The 15,482-nt window shown below is 40.0% G+C and overlaps 1 non-coding gene across 1 annotated transcript; it reads right to left on the bottom strand.

Annotated features, from left to right (window-relative positions):
• Nucleotides 1–266: 266 nt before the first annotated feature.
• LOC130984498 (small nucleolar RNA R71) lies at nt 267–374 on the bottom strand. The gene has a single exon (XR_009088433.1). It is a non-coding gene; the product is annotated as a small nucleolar RNA R71 (small nucleolar RNA).
• Nucleotides 375–15,482: the final 15,108 nt, after the last annotated feature.

Genomic DNA, 15,482 nt, shown 5'->3' with positions numbered 1-15,482 from the left:
TAGTTTCTCTAATGCAACAGAATTGCAAGTTCCATGGACTTCCATTGGAAGATCCTCATCAGTTTTTAGCTGAATTCTTGCAAATTTGTGACACTGTCAAGACTAATGGGGTTGACCCTGAGGTCTACAGACTTATGCTATTCCCTTTTGCTATAAGAGACAGAGCTAGGATATGGTTGGACTCACAACCTAAAGAAAGCCTGAACTCTTGGGAAAAGCTAGTCAATGCCTTCTCGGCAAAGTTCTTTTCACCTCAAAAATTGAGTAAGCTTAGAGTGGAAGTCCAAACCTTCAGACAGAAGGAAGGTGAATCCCTCTATGAAGCTTGGGAAAGATACAAACAATTAATCAGAAAGTGTCCCTCTGACATGCTTTCTGAATGGAGCATCATAGGTATTTTCTATGATGGTCTCTCTGAACTGTCCAAGATGTCATTGGATAGCTCTGCTGGAGGATCTCTTCATCTGAAGAAGACTCCTACAGAAGCTCAAGAACTAATTTAAATGGTTGCAAATAACCAATTCATGTACACTTCTGAAAGGAATCCTGCGAACAATGGGACAAATCAGAAGAAAAGAGTTCTTGAGATTGATTCTCTAAATGCCATACTGGCTCAGAACAAAACATTGACTCAACAAGTCAATTTGATTTCTCAAAGTCTGTCTGGAATGTAAGCTGCACCAGGCAGTACTAAGGATGCTTCATCTGAAGAAGAAGCGTATGATCCTGAGAATCCTTCAATGGAAGAGGTGAATTACATGGGAGAACCCTATGGAAACACCTATAATTCTTCATGGAGAAATCATCCAAATCTCTCATGGAAGGATCAACAGAGACCCCAACAAGGTTTCAACAACAATAATGGTGTAAGAAACAGGTTTAGCAATGGCAAGCCTTTTCCATCATCTTCTCAGCAACAGACAGAGAATTCTAAGCAGAACCACTCTAACTTAGCAACCATGGTCTCTGATCTAATCAAAACCACTCAAAGTTTCATGACTGAAACAAGGTCCTCCATTAGAAACTTGGAGGCACAAGTGGGTCAGCTGAGCAAGAAAATTACTGAACTCCCTCCTAGTACTCTTCCAAGCAATACAGAGGAAAATCCAAACGGAGAGTGCAAGGCCATCAACATGGCCGAATTTGGAGAGGAGGGAGAGGCAGTGAACGCCATTGAGGAAGACCTCAATGGACGTCCACTGGCCTCCAATGAGTTCCCCAATAAGGAACCATGGGAATCTGAGGCTCACACTGAGACCATAGAGATTCCAATGGATTTACTTCTGCCATTCATGAGCTATGATGAGTATTCTTCCTCTGAAGAGGATGATTATGTCACTAAAGAGCAAGTTGCTAAATACCTTGGAGCAATCATGAAGCTAAATGACAAGTTATTTGGAAATGAGACTTGGGAGGAGGAACCTCCTTTGCTCACCAAAGAACTGGATGACTTGTCTAGGCAGAGATTACCTCAAAAGAGACAAGATCCTGGGAAGTTTTCAATACCTTGTACCATAGGCACCATGACCTTTAAAAAGGCTCTGTGTGACTTAGGGTCAAGTGTAAACCTCATGCCTCTCTCTGTAATGGAGAAGCTAGGGATCTTTGAGGTGCAAGCTGCAAGAATCTCACTAGAGATGGCAGACAATTCAAGAAAACAAGCTTATGGACTTGTAGAGGATGTTCTGGTAAAGATTGAAGACCATTACATCCCTGTTGATTTCATAGTCCTAGAGACTGGAAAGTGCATAGATAAATCCATCATCCTTGGCAGACCCTTCCTAGCCACAACAAAGGCTGTGATTGATGTTGACAGAGGAGAATTGATCATTCAAGTGAATGAAGAATCCCTTGTGTTTAAGGCTCAAGGATATCCCTCTGTCACCATGGAGAGGAAGCATGAAGAGCTTCTCTCAAAACAAAGTCAAACAGAACCCCCACAGCCAAACTCTAAGTTTGGTGTTGGGAGGCCACAACCAAATTCTAAGTTTGGTGTTGAACCCCCACATTCAAACTCTAAGTTTGGTGTTGGGAGGTTTCAACATTGCTCTGAGTATCTGTGAGGCTCATTGAGAGCCCACTGTCAAGCTACTGACATTAAAGAAGCGCTTGTTGGGAGGCAACCCAATGCTATATTTTATCTATTTCTTTTGTTATTTTATGATTTTTATAGGTTGATGATCACGGGAAGTCACAAAATCAATTGAAAAAGCAGAAACAGAATGAAAAACAGAAAGAAAAATAGCACACCCTGGAGGAAGGCCTTGCTGGCGTTTAAACGCCAGTAAGGGCAGCAAATGGGCGTTTAACGCCCAGTCTGGCACCATTCTGGGCGTTTAACGCCAGAAAGGGGCACCAGACTGGCGTTAAACGCCAGAAAAGGGCAAGAAGCTGGTGTTAAACGCCAGAAATGGGCATCATCCCGGCGTTTAACGCCAGAATTGGCACATAGAGCAATTTTGCTCGCCACTTGGTGCAAGGATGACTTTTTCTTGACACCTCAGGATCTGTGGACCCCACAGGATCCCCACCTACCCTACCACCCTCTCTTTTCTTCTTCACCCATTCACCAATCACCTCAACACCTCTTCCCCAAAAAAACCCTTCACCTATCAAATCCCATCTTTCTCTTCACCACTCACATCCATCCTTCATAAAACCCCACCTACCTTACCATTCAAAATTCAAAACACTTTCCCTCCCAAACCCACCCTTACATGACAGAACCCTACCCCTCTCTCCACCCCTATATAAACTCATCTTCACTCCTTCATTTTCACACAACCTAGACACTACTTCTACCCTTTGGCCGAACCACAAAGCCATCTCCATCTCCTCTATTTCTTCTTTTTCTACTCTCTTCTTTCTTCTTTTTCTCGAGGACGAGCAAACCTTTTAAGTTTGGTGTGGTAAAAGCATTACTTTTTGCTTTTTCATAACCATTTATGGCACCTAAGGCCGGAGAAACCTCTAGAAAGAGGAAAGGGAAGGAAAAAGCTTCCACCTCCGAGTCATGGGAGATGGAGAGATTCATCTCAAGGGTGCATCAAGACCACTTCTATGAAGTTATGGCCTTGAAGAAAGTGATCCCCGAGGTCCCTTTCAAACTCAAAAAGAGTGAATATCCGGAGATCCGACATGAGATTAGAAGAAGAGGTTGGGAAGTTCTTACCAACCCCATTCAACAAGTCGGAATCTTAATGGTTCAAGAGTTCTATGCCAATGCATGGATCACCAAGAACCATGATCAAAGTGTAAACCCGGACCCAAAGAATTGGCTTACAATGGTTCGGGGGAAATACTTAGATTTTAGTCCGGAAAATGTAAGGTTGGCATTCAACTTGCCCATGATGCAAGGAGATGAACACCCTTACACTAGAAGGGTCAACTTTGATCAAAGGTTGGACCAAGTCCTCACAGACATTTGTGAAGAGGGCGCCCAATGGAAGAGAGATTCAAGAGGGAAGCCGGTTCAACTGAGAAGGCATGACCTCAAGCCCGTGGCTAGGGGATGGTTGGAGTTTATCCAACGCTCAATCATTCCCACTAGCAACCAGTCCAAAGTTACTATAGACCGGGCCATCATGATTCATAGTATCATGATTGGAGAGGAAGTGGAAGTTCATGAGGTTATAGCCCAAGAACTCTATAAGGTGGCGGACAAGCCCTTGACCTTGGCAAGGTTAGCCTTTCCTCATCTCATTTGTCACCTTTGTTATTCAGTTGGAGTTGACATAGAAGGAGACATCCTCATTGATGAGGACAAGCCCATCACTAAGAAAAAGATGGAGCAAACAAGAGATCCCACTCATCATGAAATCCCTGAGATGCCTCAAGGGATGCACTTTCCTCCACAAAACTATTGGGAGCAAATCAACACCTCCCTAGGAGAATTGAGTTCCAACATGGGATAACTAAGGGTGGAGCACCAAGAATATTCCATCCTCCTCCATGAAATTAGAGAAGATCAAAGAATCATGAGAGAGGAGCAACAAAGACAAGGAAGAGACATTGAGGAGCTCAAGCACTCCATAAGATCTTCAAGAGGAAGAACAAGCCGCCATCACTAAGGTGGACCCGTTCTTTAATCTCCTTGTTCTTTACTTTCCTGTTTTTCGAAAATTTATGCCTGTGTTTATCTATGTTTATGTCTCATGATCATTAGTGTCTTAGTGTCTATGCCTTAAAGTTATGAATGTCCTATGAATCCATCACCTTTCTTAAATAAAGAAAAATGTTCTTAATTGAAAAAAGAGAAGAATTGCATGAATTTCAGATTTTATAACAGATTAATTATTTTGATGTGGTGGCAATACTTTTGTTTTCTGAATGTATGCTTGAACAGTGCATATGTCTTTTGAATTTGTTGTTCATGAATGTTAAAATTGTTGGCTCTTGAAAGAATGATGAAAAAGGAGACATGTTACTGAGGATCTGAAAAATCATAAAAATGATTCTTGAAGCAAGAAAAAGCAGTGAATACAAAAAAAAAAAGAAGCGAAAAAAAAAGAGAAAAAAAATGAAAAAAAAAAAGAAAAGGGAGAAAAAGAAAAAAGAAAGAAATAAAGTTGTGATCCAAGGCAAAAAGAGTGTGCTTAAGAACCCTGGACACCTCTAATTGGGGACTCTAGCAAAGCTGAGTCACAATCTGAAAAGGTTCACCCAATTATGTGTCTGTGGCATGTATGTATCCGGTGGTAATACTGGAAGACAGAGTGCTTTGGGCCACGGCCAAGACTCATAAAGTAGCTGTGTTCAAGAATCATCATACTTAACTAGGAGAATCAATAACACTATCTATATTCTGAGTTCCTAAAGAAGCCAATCATTCTGAATTTCAAAGGATAGAGTGAGATGCCAAAACTGTTCAGAGGCAAAAAGCTAAAAGCCCCGCTCATCTAATTAATACTGATCTTCATAGATGTTTTTGGAATTCATTGCATATTCTCTTCTCTTTATCTTATTTGATTTACAGTTGCTTGGGGACAAGCAACAATTTAAGTTTGGTGTTGTGATGAGCGGATAATTTGTACGCTTTTTGGCATTGTTTTTAGTATGTTTTTAGTATGTTTTAGTTAGTTTTTAGTATATTTTTATTAGTTTTAAGTTAAAATTCACTTTTCTGGACTTTACTATGAGTTTGTGTGTTTTTCTGTGATTTCAGGTATTTTCTGGCTGAAATTGAGGGATCTGAGCAAAAATCTGATTCAGAGACTAAAAGGACTGCAGATGCTGTTGGATTCTGACCTCCTTGCACTCGAAGTAGATTTTCTGGAGCTACAGAAGCCCAATTGGCACGCTCTTAACGGCGTTGGAAAATAGACATCCTGGGCTTTCCAGCAATGTATAATAGTCCATACTTTGCCCGAGATTTGATGGCCCAAACCGGCGTTCCAAATCAGCTCAAAACTGCCCGGCGTTTAACGCCGGAACTGGCACAAGAATGGGAGTTAAACGCCCAAACTGGCACAAAAGCTGGCGTTTAACTCCAAGAAGAGTCTCTACACGAAAATGCTTCAATGCTCAGCCCAAACACACACCAAGTGGGCCTGGAAGTGGATTTTTATGTCTTTTACTCATCTTTGTAATTCTTAAGCTACTAGTTCCCTATAAGTAGGACCTTTTACTATTGTATTTTCATCTTGGTAGCTATCTTTAGTCTTATGCTATCTTAGATCATGGGGCTGGCCTCATGGCCATGCCTAGACCTTGTTCTTATGTATTTTCAACGGTGGAGTTTCTACACACCATAGATTAAGGTGTGGAGCTCTGCTGTACCTCGAGTATTAATGCAATTACTATTGTTCTTCTATTCAATTCAGCTTGTTCTTGTTCCAAGATATCACTTGTTCTTCAACTTGATGAATGTGATGATCTGTGACACTCATCATCATTCTCACCTATGAACGTGTGACTGACAACCACCTCCGTTCTACCTTAGATTGGGTGGATATCTCTTGGATTCCTGATACACGACGCATGGTTGCCGCTCGCCTGACAAACAAGCCAGCCATTCCGTGAGATCAGAGTCTTCGTGGTATAAGCTAGAATTGATGGTGGCATTCAAGAGAATCCGGAAGGTCTAAACCTTGTCTGTGGTATTCTGAGTAGGATTCAATGATTGAATGACTGTGACGAGCTTCAAACTCGCGATTGTGGGGCGTTAGTGACAGATGCAAAAGAATCACTGGATTCTATTCCGACATGATCGAGAACCGACAGCTGGATAGCCGTGCCGTGACAGGGTGCGTTGAACATTTCCACTGAGAGGATGGGAGGTAGCCACTAACAACGGTGAAACCCTACATACAGCTTGCCATGGAAAGGAGTAAGAAGGATTGGATGAAGACAGTAGGAAAGCAGAGAGACGGAAGGGACAAAGCATCTCCATTCGCTTATCTGAAGTTCTCACCAATGAATTGCATAAGTATCTCTATCTCTATCTTTATGTTTTATTCATACATCATCCATAACCATTTGAGTCTGCCTGATTGAGATTTACAAGGTGACCATAGCTTGCTTCATACCAACAATCTCCGTGGGATCGACCCTTACTCGCGTAAGGTTTATTACTTGGACGACCCAGTACACTTGCTGGTTAGTTGTGCGAAGTTGTGTTTATGCCATGGTATTGAGCACCAAGTATTTGGGGCCATTACTAGGGATTATTTGAGTTGTGAAAAGTAGTGATCACAATTTCGTGCACCAGTCAACGCCCTATTAAGAATGTTTTTCTTGGAAAATTTTATTATTCTAACTAAGCTTATTATATATATGCAACTAAAAAAACTCCTAAAAGACCTAAAACACAAAATGAAATGCAAAAGTGTTGGGATTAGAAACTTGTCACCCAAAAATGCCGGCTGGTCGGACGACCTCCCCACACTTAAAAGTTTACCCCATCCTCGGTGCATTCTAAGATGAGCAAGGGGGTACGGCGACTTCTGAGTTGCTACCTTCAGCTGGTAGGTCAACCGGTTACTACAAGTTCTTTCTTCCCGCTTCCGTTGTTGCTTATGACAAAACATCCTAAAAATAAAAGACAGGATGGTGAGAATAGTGAATGCAAAAGTGAGGAAGCCTAAATTATTGGAGTGAGGTAATAAAAACTAGAAAGAAGTGAGTGAATTATTGTGACATTGGGGAAAAATAAGTGTGTGAGTTCTAAATTACGCGTGATTTAGAACACACGCATACTAGCATAAAAAGCTTTGCCACAATTTACACAAAAGAAGAATGCACTTCACTCATTCTAGTATTCTTGAGATGGTCTAAACTTGTAGGTTAAGACAACCAAACAAGCGATGAAAAAGCATGAAAGTATTCAAGGTTAAGCACAATATATGGATGCATATGATAAAGAAACACAATGCATTAAGATAAATGCTCAACATCTATCAAGAAATTGCCTAATAAAAAAAAGGATTCAAATCACATGTTGGCTAGCTACAACATGCAATTCAAAAAGTGTTCAACAAAGAAACTCAAAACCAAGTAGCAAAATATAACCTCAATAATAAAATTCAACAAGGGAATTAGCAACAATGATGTTAAAGTAACATCCTATTTAGTACTAAGCAGCAATTAATAGTAAACAATATTAATAATCCAACACTTATAATGAAAAACAGAAAATTAAATGAAAATCTAACTAACTAAAGAACTAACTAAGAGAAATGGTGACAGATGGTATTTGGTAGTGTTGGATGATAGTTGAAGGGGGAAAAGAAAAGAAAAGAAGAGAGAAGAAGGAAAGAAATGGAAAGAGAAGAAAAGAAGGTGTATGGAACAGGGAAATCCACGCGCGCACGTCAAGCGACGCATAAGCGTGGAAGGGCAAAATAGCATTGACGCGTACACGTGGGTCACGCGTTTGTGGGGTGGATTATTTAGAAGAGTGACGCATACGCGTGGGGTCACGCGTACGCGTGGGTTGGTTTGTGCTAGAAGCACACAGCCAGCACGCCACTCGCATAACTCTCAGGTTTCTGTATGGAGGGGTTAAACTTCTGGAACCACGTGTACGCGTGGGTCACGCATGTGCGTGGATTGGCCGAAAAGCTTGGGTCATGCGTACGCATGGGGCATGTGTATGCATGGTTTGGTGCTCTATTTTTCAAAATTTTTATAGGTTCTTGCACCAAACCAAGCATTCCAAACCTCCAGACAGCTACCAAAACACCATGAAACCTTATTTAACATGCTAAACTACCAAATAAACTCAACAGACTAAATAAAACATGAAATCAAACTAATTTCTACCAATATTTACAAAAGAGAAAAATGAAAAGAGTTTACCATGGTGGGGTGTCTCCCACCTAGCACTTTTATTTATTGCCCTTAAGTTGGACTTATGGGGTGCTCCTCATTAAGGTGGCTTGTGCTTGAATCCATCCTTGAACATCCACCAATGCTTGGTCATTCAAAATCAACAATTCCAAGCTTTGATGGAGTTCTTCACAACCCATGAGCTCCCAAAGTTGATTCTCCTTGTGCGATCTGGGATCCCACACTTTGTTTTGACAGTCGTTTTCAATTTGATCTAGGTAATTTCCTCCGGGTGGTAAATTCTTAGAATTCTCAATTGAGCACCCAAACATCTTCTTAGACCCAAGCAATCTAGTTCTACACCAAACCTTACAATCAAACCTTGAACATCCAACCATCATGAACCTAGAGTGATGTTTCCAACCACTACACATCTCCCTTTTGCTCTTTAATCCACAAATTTTTTTAAGTTGGCCATCCGTCTCAAGCAAACCATATTCAAGGGGAATCATAAAGCTTAAGGATGAGGGACTCACCCATTTGAATGAAGGAATAGATGCTAATGGATTGGGGCGAGGTGTTTTCAATAATCTTACAACTTCCACCCCCGTGTGCACTTTTTTTATTATCTCCACCTCTTGACAACTTTTTTCAACTTCTCCTTGCTTGTTAACCTCTTCCAATTCCTCATCATCATCAATCGAATCAAATTTTGGAGGTTGTGTGAAGTTCACTTCAACCTCAACTTCACACCCCTTGGAAGAGTCTTCAACAATGTCACCAATGTCTTTTGGTGTGGAGTTGTCTTCAATGACTTCAAATTCATACCTGATGATTGGATTTTTGACTGCTTAGGATTTCGCTGATCAAATCTCGTTGTAAAGTATAGTTTCTAAACCAACAATAATCCTTTCATACAAAAATTTATTTGTCACAAGTATAAACCCCCTAAAATCTATAAACCAAAGTATTTAAACCTCGGTCGTCTCTCAAAGGACTTGCAAGGTAGTGTTCTTGTTATCGGTTATGAGCTCGTATATTTTGGAGTTTTGAGGTGAGAAACAAGAAAAGTAAATGACAATGAAGTTCTAATAACAAAGCGATCTTGGCAAGGAGTGGTGATCAACGATCTCTATCCTTATTACTAACCATAACATGATAATTGCAAGGATCAATCCCACTAAGTCATCCTCTAACTAATAGTAAAGGAAAGTCAAGTGAGCTATATCAATCCAAGTCTATAAGTCCTAGCTTTCCACTAATTGAATTAGTGAGAACTAGAGTTAATGTCTATCAATCATCAATTACGTGGACATTAGCAACTCAAGAATTCCTATGTTACCTTCCCAAGCCAAGAACATAAAATTCTACTCTAAAACCCTTCCAAGCATTTCATCAAACATTTAGAAGGCACAAAAGAAAACCATAGTAATTCAACAACAAGAATGAATTCTAACAATAATTGAATGCAAGGAATTAACAACAACAATCAAGAAACTCACAATTGACATGAATTACTTCAAATTGCATTAAAAGGAAAATAAAAGAACAAAAGTAGATTCACAAGAAAGTATGAGAACTACAAGAATCAAAGTACAAAACTAGATAGAGGAAGAGTAGAGGAGCAAGAATTGATAAAGAAGAAGTGAATCAAAGCATGAATTAAACCTAGACCTAAGGAGGAATTAAACCTAATCCTAATCCTAATTCTAGAGAGAAATGAGAGCTTCTCTCTCTAAAAAACTAAACTAAAACTAGATCTAATGTGTAGTGTATGATCCAAGATGAGTGAATCCCACTCTTTCCTTCAATCTTGGTTCCTTTTTATCTTTTCCCGCCAAAAAATCAGCTCCAAATGGAGTCAGAAACCCTCCAAAATCACCAGGCACGAGTTTTATTAAAAGAGTCACATGCGGCTTTCGGCGCGTACGCGCACAGCGCACGTGCGTGCCCATGGAGATTTTCTTAATCCGCGCAGGAGCGTTGATGAGCGGATATTTTGTACGCTTTTTGGGGGTAATTTCATGTAGATTTTAGCATGTTTTAATGAGTTTTTAGTTAAATATTATTAGTTTTTAAGCAAAAATCATATTTCTGGACTTTACTATGAGTGTGTGTATTTTTCTGTGATTTCAGGTATTTTCTGGCTGAAATTGAGGGAGTTGAGCAAAAATCTGACTTAGGCTGAAAAAGGACTGCTGATGCTGTTGGATCCTGACCTCCTTGCACTCGAAACGGATTTTCTGGAGCTACAGGAGTCCAATTGGCGCGCTCTCAACGGCGTTGGAAAGTAGACATCCAGGGCTTTCCAGCAATATATAATAGTCCATACTTTGCGCGAAGATTGACGACGTAACTTGGCGTTAAACGCCAAGTTCATGCTGCTGTCTGGAGTTAAACGCCAGAAAAACGTCATGATCCGGAGTTGAACGCCCAAAACACGTCATAATCTGAAGTTTGACGCCAAGAAAGGCCCTTACACGTGGAAAGCTTTAGTCTCAGCCCCAGCACACACCAAGTGGGCCCCAGAAGTGGATTTCTGCACCAATTATCTTAGTTTATTCATTTTTCTGTAAACCTAGGTTACTAGTTTACTATTTAAACAACTTTTACAGACTTATCTTGTACCTCATGACATTTTCAGATCTGAATTACATACTTTTGACGGCATGAGTCTCTAAACTCCATTGTTGGGGGTGAGGAGCTCTGCAGCGTCTCAATGATTTAATACAATTCCTTTGTTTTCCATTCAAACACGCTTGTTCCTATCTAAGATGTTTATTCGCGCCTAACTGTGGAGAAGGTGATGATCCGTGACACTCATCACCTTCCTCAACCCATGAACGTGTGCCTGACAACCACCTCCGTTCTACATCAGATTGAATGAATATCTCTTAGATTCCCCAACAGAATCTTCGTGGTATAAGCCGGATTGATGGCAGCATTCATGAGAATCCGGAAAGTCTAAACCTTGTCTGTGGTATTCCGAGTAGGATTCCAGGATTGAATGACTGTGACGTGCTTCAAACTTTAACCTGCTGAGCGTTAGTGACAAACGCAAAAGAGGGATTCTATTCCAGTAGGAGCGGGAACCAACCGGTGATTGGCCGTACTGTGACAGAGTGCGTGCATTAGCTTTCACTGCGAGGATGGGAAGTAGCCACTGACAACGGTGACACCCTACAAAGAGCTTGCCATGGAAGGAACCTGCGTGTGAGAAGAGGAATTCAAGGAAGAGTAGAAATTCAAAGGACAAAGCATCTCCAAAACTCCAACATATTCTCCATTACTGCACAACAAGTAACGCTAGTACTCTTTATTATTCCAATATATTCCATAATCCTTTATAAACAAATAACTCTGTTGTTCAAGTAGCCCAAACAATTTTCTTGAAATCCTGACTAAGACAAATAAAATAAACATTGATTGCTTCAAACCAATAATCTCTGTGGATTCGACCCTTACTCACGTAAGGTATTACTTGGACGACCCAGTACACTTGCTGGTCAGTTGAACGAAGTTGATCTTGGACCATATTCTATTATCATATTCTATAAAGAGATACAATTTCGTCCACCAAGTTTTTGGCGCCGTTGCCGGGGATTATTGAGTTTGGACAATTGAAGGCTTATTTTATTTCTTAGATTAGGAATAATTTATTTTTATTTTTATTTTTTTTATTGTTATAGAGTCATTAAATCTTGATAGGATAGTTTATTTTCAAAAAAAAAAAAAAAATTTTCAAAAATATTATTTTTCTTGATTAATTGTTAAATTTTCGTGAGTTTAGTGTCTTGTTCTAAGTTTGGTGTCAATTGCATATCTGATATTTTCTTTTAAAATTTTTGACTTGTGTTCTTTGTTCTTCATTGATCTTCAAGTTGTTCTTGCTTATTTTTCTTGTTGATCTTGAGTTTTTCTTGTTCTGTGTCTTTTCTTGTTTTTCTTGTGCTTTTTCAAAACATTAGTTTTCAAAAATTTAGTTTATCCATAAAAATAATACATCTTTAAAATACATTACATTTTTAATTCAGTTGGTTATAGTGTTGGCTTATGTTCTTGGCAATTGGGCACCAGTTCTTTTGAAAATCTTTTTCAAAAATAATTTTTCTTGGTTTAATCTGTGCCAAACTTTAAGTTTGGTGTTTTCTTGTTAATTTTAATATAATTTGCGAAAATTTGTCTTGGTTTTCTAAAAATTTTAAGTTTGGTGTTCTTTCTTGTGTTCTTGGTGTTCTTGTGAATCTTCAAAGTGTTCTTGAGTTTTTCTTGTGTCTTGATCTTAAAATTTTTAAGTTTGGTGTTCCTTGGTGTTTTCCCTCCAAAAATTTTCGAAAAATAAGGAGCATTAGATCTAAAAATTTTAAGTCTTGTGTCTTTTGTGTGTTTTTCTCTTTCATCATAAAATTCAAAATTCAAAAAAAAAAAAAATTTATATTTTCCAACTACTTTTTCGATTTTCTTCTTCTTTTTATTTTATTCCATTTTTATTTATTCCATCACTATATTTCAAACTATAAATTCTCAACTTGTATTCAATCATGGAAGCAAGTAGGAATGAACAGTCCAAGAGGACTCTGGGGTCATATGCCAACCCCACTACTGCTTCATATGGGAGTAGTATCTGTATACCCTCCATTGGAGTTAGTAGCTTTGAGCTGAATCCTCAGCTCATTATCATGGTGCAGCAAAACTGCCAGTATTCTGGTCTTTCACATGAAGAACCTACAGAGTTTCTGGCACAATTTCTGCAAATTGCTGATACAGTACATGATAAGGAAGTGGATCAGGATATCTACAGATTACTACTGTTTCCATTTGCTGTAAAAGATCAAGCTAAGAGGTGGTTAAATAACCAGCCTAAGAACAGCATAAAAACATGGAAACAGCTGTCAGAAAAATTCCTGAATCACTATTTCCCTCCCAAACGGATGACACAGCTAAGGCTAAACATCCAAGGCTTCAAACAAGGAGATAATGAATCCCTTTATGATGCTTGGGAGAGATACAGAGAGATGCTAAGAAAATGCCCCTCTGAAATGTTTTCAGAATGGGTGCAATTAGACATCTTCTACTATGGGCTTACAGAAAAAGCTCAGATTTCTCTAGACCACTCAGCTGGTGGATCTATACACATGAGAAAAACAATTGAAGAAGCTCAAGAGCTTATTGATACAGTTGCCAGAAATCAACATATGTATCTAAGCAGTGAATCTTCCATGAAAGGAGAAGCTAAAACAGTAACTGCAGAACTCAGCCCTGTGGATCAGGCTAATGAATTTAATCAGCAATTAGACTTTCTAACTCAGCAGCTAGCCGAATTCAAGGAGATATTACAGGAAACAAGAATGGCAAACAGGAACATGGAAGTGCAATTAAAGCAAAGAGAAAAACGACTGTCAAAACAAATAGTAGAAGAATGCCAAGCAGTTCAATTAAGAAGTGGAAAAACATTAAATACCTCACTTCAAAGCAGCAAGAAGCAAGGACATGAACGAATAGCTAATCAAAATCCCTCTGAGGACAAGCAGAGCCCAGAAAGGGATAAAGCTAGCGCTGAACGCCCAGACCATGCTGATTCCTGGCGTTCAACGCCAGAAACAAGCTTGAATCTGGCGTTGAACGCCCAAAAGGAGCATGGTTCTGGCGTTCAAACGCCAGTAACAAGCAAGGAAGTGGCGTCTAACGCCACTCCAGCTCCTACCTCTGGCATTCAAATGCCAGTAGGGAATCAGTCACATACAAGTGCTGATAACAAGGCTTCCCAACCCACTTCTGTAGGTAATAAACCTGCAGCAACTAAGGTTGAGGAATACAGAGCCAAAATGCCTTATCCTCAAAAACTCCGCCAAGCGGAACAAGATAAGCAATTTGCCCGCTTTGCAGACTATCTCAGGACTCTTGAAATAAAGATTCCGTTTGCAGAAGCACTTGAGCAAATACCCTCTTATGCTAAGTTCATGAAAGAGATCTTAAGTCATAAGAAGGATTGGAGGGAGACTGAAAAGGTTTACCTCACTGAAGAATACAGTGCAGTCATTCTAAAAAGCTTACCTGAGAAGCTTAAAGATCCTGGGAGCTTTATGATACCATGCACATTAGAAGGTAATTGCACCAAGCAAGCTTTATGTGACCTTGGGGCAAGTATCAACCTAATACCTGCATCTACTATCAGAAAGCTTGGTTTAACTGAAGAAATCAAACCAACCAGGATATGTCTTCAACTTGCTGATGGCTCCATTAAATACCCATCAGGCGTGATTGAAGACATGATTGTCAAGGTTGGGCCATTTGCCTTTCCTACTGACTTTGTGGTGCTGGAAATGGAGGAGCACAAGAGTGCAACTCTCATTCTAGGAAGACCTTTCCTAGCAACTGGCCGAACCCTCATTGATGTCCAAAAAGGGGAAGTAACCTTGAGAGTCAATGAGGAGGAATTCAAGTTGAATGTGGTCAAAGCCATGCAACATCCAGACACCCCAAATGACTGCATGAGTGTTGACATGATTGATTCTCTGGTAAGAGAGGTCAATATGGCTGAGAGTCTCGAATCAGAGCTAGAGGACATCTTTAAAGATGTTCAGCCTGATTTGGAGGAGTCAGAGAAGATAATAGAACCTCTGAAAATCCCTCAGGAAGAGGAGAAACCTCCAAAACCCGAGCTCAAACCATTACCACCATCCCTGAAATATGCATTTCTGGGAGAAGGTGAAACCTTTCCTGTAATTATAAGCTCTACCTTGGAGCCACAGGAAGAGGAAGCACTAATTCAAGTGCTAAGGACGCACAAGACAGCTCTTGGGTGGTCCATTAGTGATCTTAAGGGCATTAGCCCAGCCAGGTGCATGCACAAAATCTTGTTGGAAGATGACGCCAAGCCAGTGGTTCAACCACAAAGGCGGCTGAATCCAGCTATGAAAGAAGTGGTGCAGAAAGAGGTCACTAAATTACTAGAGGCTGGGATTATTTATCCTATTTCTGACAGCCCCTGGGTGAGCCTGTCCAAGTTGTCCCTAAGAAAGGAGGCATGACAGTAGTTCACAATGAAAAAAATGAACTGGTTCCTACAAGGACAGTTACAGGGTGGCGTATGTGTATTGATTATAGAAGGCTCAATACAGCCACCAGAAAGGATCATTTTCCTTTACCATTCATAGACCAGATGCTAGAAAGACTAGCAGGTCATGAATACTACTGCTTTCTGGATGGATATT

The sequence above is a fragment of the Arachis stenosperma genome, chromosome 5, assembly GCF_014773155.1.
Source record: "Arachis stenosperma cultivar V10309 chromosome 5, arast.V10309.gnm1.PFL2, whole genome shotgun sequence".
NCBI lineage: Eukaryota > Viridiplantae > Streptophyta > Magnoliopsida > Fabales > Fabaceae > Arachis > Arachis stenosperma.
This window is presented reverse-complemented; position numbering and strand designations above follow the sequence as displayed.